The sequence below is a fragment of the Diaphorina citri genome, unplaced genomic scaffold, assembly GCF_000475195.1.
Source record: "Diaphorina citri unplaced genomic scaffold, Diaci psyllid genome assembly version 1.1 scaffold850, whole genome shotgun sequence".
Taxonomy (NCBI): domain Eukaryota; kingdom Metazoa; phylum Arthropoda; class Insecta; order Hemiptera; family Psyllidae; genus Diaphorina; species Diaphorina citri.
In genome coordinates this window covers 25346-33186 of record NW_007378282.1, presented here as the reverse complement: position 1 = coordinate 33186, position 7841 = coordinate 25346, and positions in this window count along the sequence as shown.

Genomic DNA, 7841 nt, shown 5'->3' with positions numbered 1-7841 from the left:
GTATTTACCTAAGTTACGTATATAAATGAATTATTTAAGGTGCATATAACTCTGTCATTTGAATTCTGCTCTTTTTCAAGGAATAATTACGATAAGGAAGAATGTTTTTTGTTTTTTTTTTTGTTTTTGTTTTTTTTTTTTTTCAAGGAATAATTTCTAATATTCTGTTTTTGTTCTCACAGTTCTCGAGATATTTAGTCAACATGCATTTTAATTTATCTTTGCTATTTATTATTCTAAATTCTGGAGGTAACAGGTCATATATTTTTGGTCCTAAATGTGTGAACTGTCTCTGTAAAAGTGTTGTATGGGACTGTAATGTTCGAGTTAACCCAGTTTGTCTCGTATTATATGAGTTTGTTACAAATGACCATTTATAATCATGTTTAATACTGAAGAAACATAATTTGTAAATATAAATATCTTGAATTGATGGAACGTTAAAGGTAGAGTAAAGTAATTCAGTATGATAAGGAGTAATTCAGTATTCAGTATTTAGTAATTCAGTACAATGCTAAGTGCTAACAAAAGCAAGGAGTTGTGTAGATATTTAGAACCGTTAAATTCACAATGGTGTCCTCGAATCCATCGTTGAAATTCTGTGCACGTCATCAGAAACTTTTTAGCAAAACTAACAACGAAACAAATTTCAGTCAAAGATATACGGAAATGTGAAGCCCAAAAGTACTTGGAATTTCCACTCACAGTTGAAATCTATAAAAGACGCACCCAGTCAAATTGTACCTCGATATGTATTGGAGATAGAGAGCTCACAATGAATTAGAAACAATGGGATGAACCGTCGAATGAATAAAGGTTAAAACAAATAAGGAAATAATTAAGGCCCATCAAGCAGCACCTATTAAACAAGAGTAATGAGCAATTCAGCACCAAGTAAGTTGGGAGAGAAGAAACATTCAAATCAACATAAACAACTATACGGAGAATATCATTTGGCTCCCACCCACCATATCAACTCGTATCACACGCTACAAGGCATTATCGTAAATAAAAACGGACATATATAATATTTTATTATTTTTAATTTGAACTATGTTATTGTAGCGCTAGGTCGTGTCGCAATGACTGTCCATTGGCAAACCTGAGAGTGTGTGTAATTGTAAAATGAACCATTCCCAAAGTATAATAATAATTATCGTATATCTCTCGACACATTGGCAGCACCTTTATCAAAGAGGTCACAAATGTCGGATTAACGTTTATAGATCAGGATTAATATTTCATGTGGGGAAGGTCAATTTAGAAATAATCGGACAAAGTATAACTACATTGTTGAGGTTCAAGCAAGTGTGACTCATACGTTGAATAAAATTGTTCATAGAGAACGACTTTAGAAAGAGAGTATCTTATAGACAGGTTGACATTTTACACCATTGAAATACCAAATTGACACAACAAGACAGAAGATTCTGAGACGAACTAGGTCAATATGTATTATCTAGTATTCTAATTAGTATGTCAACAAAAGCTTTCCATTCAGAACCACATCACGAACCTACAAAATCCCTAATCAGACAAATTTGTGAGCATTATTAACAGAAAGTTTTCCATCTCCCGGAACAAGAGTTCTTCCCCTTTCTTTTGCAAATAATCTCATCAGCAGTTCAACACAAAGAAAGCTGTCTTTCAGAAACCCGGTATGAGAGAAATTTACAGTCCCCTCTCCTAGCACAATGCCCTTTGTTGCTATCCACTCTGGTAACTATAGTTACCTCCCTCATTCGTTCCCTCCTCCCTCACCTTTGATACCATCCTTTCTAGTAACTAGTTTTCTCCCTCTCGTTCCTTCCCTCCCTTCCTCTCCCCTCCCTTTGTTGCTATCCACTCTGGTAACTAGTTACCTCCCTCATTCGTTCCCTCCTCCCTCACCTTTGATACCATCCATTCTAGTAACTAGTTTTCTCCCTCTCGTTCCTTCCCTCCCTCCCCTCCCCTCCCTTTGTTGCTATCCACTCTGGTAACTAGTTACCTCCCTCATTCGTTCCCTCCTCCCTCACCTTTGATACCATCCATTCTAGTTACGTAGTTATCTCCCTTTCGATCCTTCCCTCTCCCCTCCTTTTTTATGTTATCTCCTCTAGTACATTGTTAGCTCCCTCCGTTCCTTCCCTCGCTTTCTCTCCCCTCGCTTTTTATCTCCTCTAGTTTGTAGAGCTGAAACTACAATGTTGTCTACAGGTTTTTGTAGTGCAAGTTCGTGTTTCGTACATTTGCATCCCATGTATCGTACAACCTAGTTATCTCCCTCCCTATCTTTCTCTTGCTCCCTTACGAAGTTCATGCTATGGTAAAGTTTCCATTAGTATAATTAGTAGTATATACGGGGGATATAAAAATAACCCAGCTCCCCAAAAACCACAAGATTGTGGGGTTAGAGAGAATTAACTCCCAGTCTCTCTTCTGGCGCAATGTTTAAACTATAATAATTTGATGAACATATAAGTGATGGAGAATTTTAGCTATGGGAAATATGTGAGGAATCCCATACGAACATATTAGAAATACCAAATCTACATTATCTACAAAACAGTGTTCATACACAATGTACACAAACACATCACAAAATGTCTTATCGCCCATTATGAGGGACATACTACGGGATGGGCATGCTGCGACATAGACCGCATGCGTCTAAAGTAGCAGTTGCTTCATTGCTACGAAATAAAAACGACGCTGAAACACTCATCTTTAGGAAAAAATACACATCACAAAAGAGTATGTACTACATATGTACAAAGTATGTGTCCCACAAATCGTCGCAAACATCACTTAACAGGAAGAAAAATCAAATCTAGAATCTTCCTCCTCTCCCTCCTAATCCTCCTCCTACTCCTTCTTCTCCTCCTCTTCTCCCTCCTCCTCATCCTCCTTCTTCTTCTCCTTCTCCTTCCTCTCCTCCTTTCCCCCCCTCTTCCTCATAACATCCGGCGCAAAGTGGCGCTTCGTTCACGCCGACAAGAGCGCAACCTTTCATGTCGAAACTAATTAAGATGACCGCCACACGCCGCGACAAGTGACACTGACAAGACACACGCATGAATGACCCTAATACTATCTTGTTTCATATCGATATACTCATTGAACAGTGATTTCCAACCAGCGGCCCAAGGGCCACATGTGACCCGCGAAGTTTTTTGGGTGGGCCCCATCGGGCTTCATTTTTGCTCTTCTAATATGGAGTGGACTCCGAAAATGTGGAGCATCCACAGCCACACCCTCTCAACGATAAAAACCTGGATACAAGCCTGCTCCTCTGTGTGTGTGTGGCCCGCGAAATACCTGCCAATATGTGGCCCGCATATACATGGAAGTTGGAAACCGCTGTCCTAAAACATTGCGGATAGCACAGACAAAATAAAATGAAAGTCAATTCACACACAGAAAAACAAAATAAGAGGAAATTATTTCTGTGGAAGCACTAGGGAGAAGAGTTGACAAGAGATTCTGGGGGGGGGAAGGGAAGAGGAGGAATGGGAAAGAGGAAGAAATTAGGGGGAGGGCTTGATAATCAGGGGATGATCAGTTGGGGGAGCAAAGGCCCCTATATCCCGTAAAAAGGCCCCAAAGCAATTGTAGGAAAATTCCTCCTTTTGTCTCTATTAAACTTTGAAAGAGTTTGAGTTTGAAATAAGGAATCTGGTTTCGCTTATTTAATCAGCCGTAAAGTCATGTCGCTCTTGTATTTCAGGATCGTAAAATTACCTCTTTATTCACAAACCTAGCTGCTAGCTGTATAGAACCTTTTAACCGAAAAATCAAACACAGAATTTTCAATAGTTCAAATTTCCTATACCAAAGCACGTGCGGAAAATCCCTGACTCCATCCACAGCAGCCGGAAACCACAATACAAGAACATGTTAACCTATCAAATATCCTGAACCTATCAAATATCCTGATATTATCATCTCTGATAACATCATGTTGTCCTCTCTATGAACCGTCCCAAATTCGTGCCTGCGGGGGCCAAGTGTGACAATCCCGCAACTCTCCCCCTCTTTTCCGGACGGGTTGCCAAAAATACTAAAAATAAAATCCAAAACACTGCCTATCTGTTTCATTCTTAATACAATAATAATAAAGCATACAGGGTTCTCCCTGTTTGACCTCGCATAGCTCTGAGGACTATCTTGTCCAAATCGGACCATTCAGACCCGGTAAGCGGTAATCCGTTGCAGTTCCGACTCGTAATCAAAGGGACATAGATTTCAAGTCTGAGAAGCGACATTTTTTTGTAGTTACTTATGTAGATATTTCTTTGAAGAGTTTTAAGTTAAGCGTTAACTGTTCCCTGTTTCTGTGGTCCGCAAAGGCAAAAACAGGGACTCCATCACACCAGTAAATAAATAGGTATACTTTCCCGCCTGAATTAATGTTCAAGCGGTTTCAGGATACAGAACAATACATTAAACTAATACCATTTTAATCCGTTAGTCACAGTAATTTCGCTCATAAATTCTTACCTAAGTTAGGTCCTATTAGGTATAGCAAAATACAATAAAACTCATCCTCAAAAAGGAGTAATTTCGGCCCACAAGGAAACGACTTACGTTCCTCCAACGTAACGACCAGCGTCCAGTTGAAAAATCGGTCACAAGAATCGGAAGTTGGCTGTCATCAAGGGTGATTTCCGGTTAACTATCAAATTTATTAGAGAACATTCCCGTACGTCCAAAACACAAGGAGGGACGGGGGCTATCTCACGCAAATTTTCACTTAGGCCGTGAACTCTCCATTAACATATTATTACTTTCCTTCCTATAGGATAAGGGAAGTAAAGTTGTGATTGCCTCGATTTCCACGCTGCTGATAAGAGAGACTGAAGAGAGGAAGTAATAGTCATATAACGTAAATATAATATACATTTTATTACTGGAAAACAGCCAATGAGTGTGGTTACCACGGTACCCTGTTCCTAGATACATATGAAAATTTCATATATGGAAACCACTGAGTAATGAGATTACATGATTGCACCATAAAGTAGATACTACTGATTTGAGGGGAAAAAGCTGCGATAATTGAGTCGGATATTGTCGTGTTTTACAGTGAAATTCGATATTATTGTTATTGATCGTCTCTTGAACTTTACTATACTTCCCTCTTCATACTTGAATATCCCTTTCCCATCGTACCACTTTCCCTCTCAGCATATACCGAAATCCCTCCCATAGTACCTACCTCTCTCCCTCCCAATATAACGCTCGGTCTCTCTCCCACTCCCTGTCAGCAAAACGCTTTCTCTCTCTCCCACTCCTTGTCAGCATAACGCTCTCTCCCCCTCGCCCCCCACTCACCGATCCACGCAATTTTCACACGTCTTAAGTGTCTAACACACACCCAAAACGTGTACAAATAATTCAATATAGGAATGAAAGTTCGCACTTAATATGTTATCCAAGTTTTTTTTTTTTTTGTCCTCCGAATTTCCAAGAAGAATTTCCCTTTATTTGAATTTTTTTGGTGGTGGGAATTGAATTGGAAATGAGATGCTTTCTTATAGTGTCCTACACAGAAACTGTAGTTGAAGTATTTTATTTGAAAAAAAGAAGAAGAATAAATAAAAATCGATCACATTCTATACCTACTATACCTATTGTTGAACGGCTGTCTTTCTTTTTTTCAATTTCGGGATAACACTTCCGTTGTTTCATTTACCTCTATGAAACATCTTGAAAAAACAAGGGCTTGGTTAGGGCAATAATTGGAGCGATCGCCAAAGATGTTCAATTTAAATCCACACCCAAAGTTGTTCGATTTAAATCTACACCTAAAGATGTTCGATTTAAATTCACCCCACGTTGTCTTGGGATGCAAAAAAATGTACGATACATGGGATGCAAATGTACGAAACACGAACTTGCACTACAAAAACCTGTAGACAACATTGTAGTTTCAGCTCTACAAAGGTTACCTGTCTGCAACCTTTATATCATCGTCAAATTGCAATCATATGCTTAGGACATGCGAAACTGCTATTCCATCACGAAACATATAACACTCCGAGAGCATAGTGGTTTTCTTCACTTGTTAGATTTTCATATACAGAGGGTACTAGAAGGTTCCTAGAGAAAGGGCACTTTGAAACTCTGAAGCTGTGTCCACACACAGTCGACCTCGTCGATCGACGAGGGGAAGAGGTGAATCTATGTTGTCGAGGTACTGTACGATTTCAGTCGACGTCGATCGACGCAATCAACTTTGTTTGGATAGACCTTGACGTATATCGTATATCACTATATCCCATCCTCGTTTACGTATAGGTACATAGTATTGGCCAAATAGCCATCCAGCGGTGCGGCGATAGCACGTCGAATACACCATTTCCCGATATAACTGTTGTATTCGAAGTTAAACAACGTTGTGCGTTGTTGGTATCCGGAGGGTGACTATCTGGGCAATACTACGAGCCCTGAGGGGCCCCCTTAAAGTAGTAATTTACTATGATATCTGCTTCTAATTTGGAACATACGTCCCACTCAATCCTCTAATGACCTATGAAAACCATGCGAGGACTCTCTATGAAATGTTATTTCACTGTTCTGAAGGCGTGTATGAGTTCATTATTCTCAATAGCCAACGGCGATAGCACGTTCAATGCACCAGTTCCCTGTTTAGGGAAAGTGTATTTGTTACAACCTGTATGTATAAGACTGTATTGTTTCCCTGTTTTGGGAAAGGGTGGTACTTTGTTTCTTACACCCTGTATAAGCTTGTATTGTTTACTACGTGCAGTACATACTACTAAATTGCCACTTGTTACATATTTTGTGTTTTACTACTTTTTACTATGAGAGGTACACCTCAATACATTGTACCGTCTTGCATGGAAGCAACAGAAAGTAAATTCATAATTTCATACAGGGATTAGTGTTTTGTGAAATCAAAAGAGAATTATTTAACACTTCTAAGGAATTTTAGAGTTATTTCATGTAAATTATCAGATAATGATTGCATTTGTGTATGAACATTTTCAGTATTTTTTTTTTTTTTTTTTTTTATACATTGATAAGGTGTCTTTGTTACTTAATAAGTTGTTCTTTTTCGCTATTGGAAATTTCCTATTCCTGATGGGCTTTGGGTTTATTATTAATTTATCCTCTAATGTGTCTCTCTGTTAATATATTTGTCATTGAATCTTGTTGATTTTCTCATTTTTGTTGTGTCCGATTGGATGCTGTCTAATGATTTTTCTTTTTCTTTTGTTTTTACAGGTAAAGTAATTTTTGGACATCTGTCTGATTTGGGTTCAAATCCCCCAACTTCCAATTTTATTTTCTATAATGTAATTACTATGTGATGAACAGTAAGTTTTTTGTGGTCTTTATATTTTTAATTATGTTAGATTGTCATATTTTGATACCTAGTTATTTTTAAGTGGGTAGAAAAAGAACCATCCGTTGTTAAGACAACATTCTCCTATATCGATGGTGTATTTGCTAATGCAGCCCATTTAATTGACATATTAAATAAGCTTTGAAAAATACATAATAAACATTCAAATAACTCACATCTCATATAAGCTGACGCTGATGATTTATTTATTTGCCAATGTGCAGACCTTGGCTTAGCTAATCTCAATCTGAGTATACATGGACCCATATACTAAATTATAAAAAATAAAACATAATCCATAAATGAGATTACGAGGGGTTCTCTGGATTATCCTACATGTCAGCATTTCCAAATGTTTCCACAGCTTCATTTCGTAGTGCCCTTTTTCGGATGCCCTTGTCTCATAAATCACCTCTGTGTTGTTAGCTGTGACACAATGGATCATGGAATACGGATGTACATACCTCGTTACTCGCTGTATATTAGA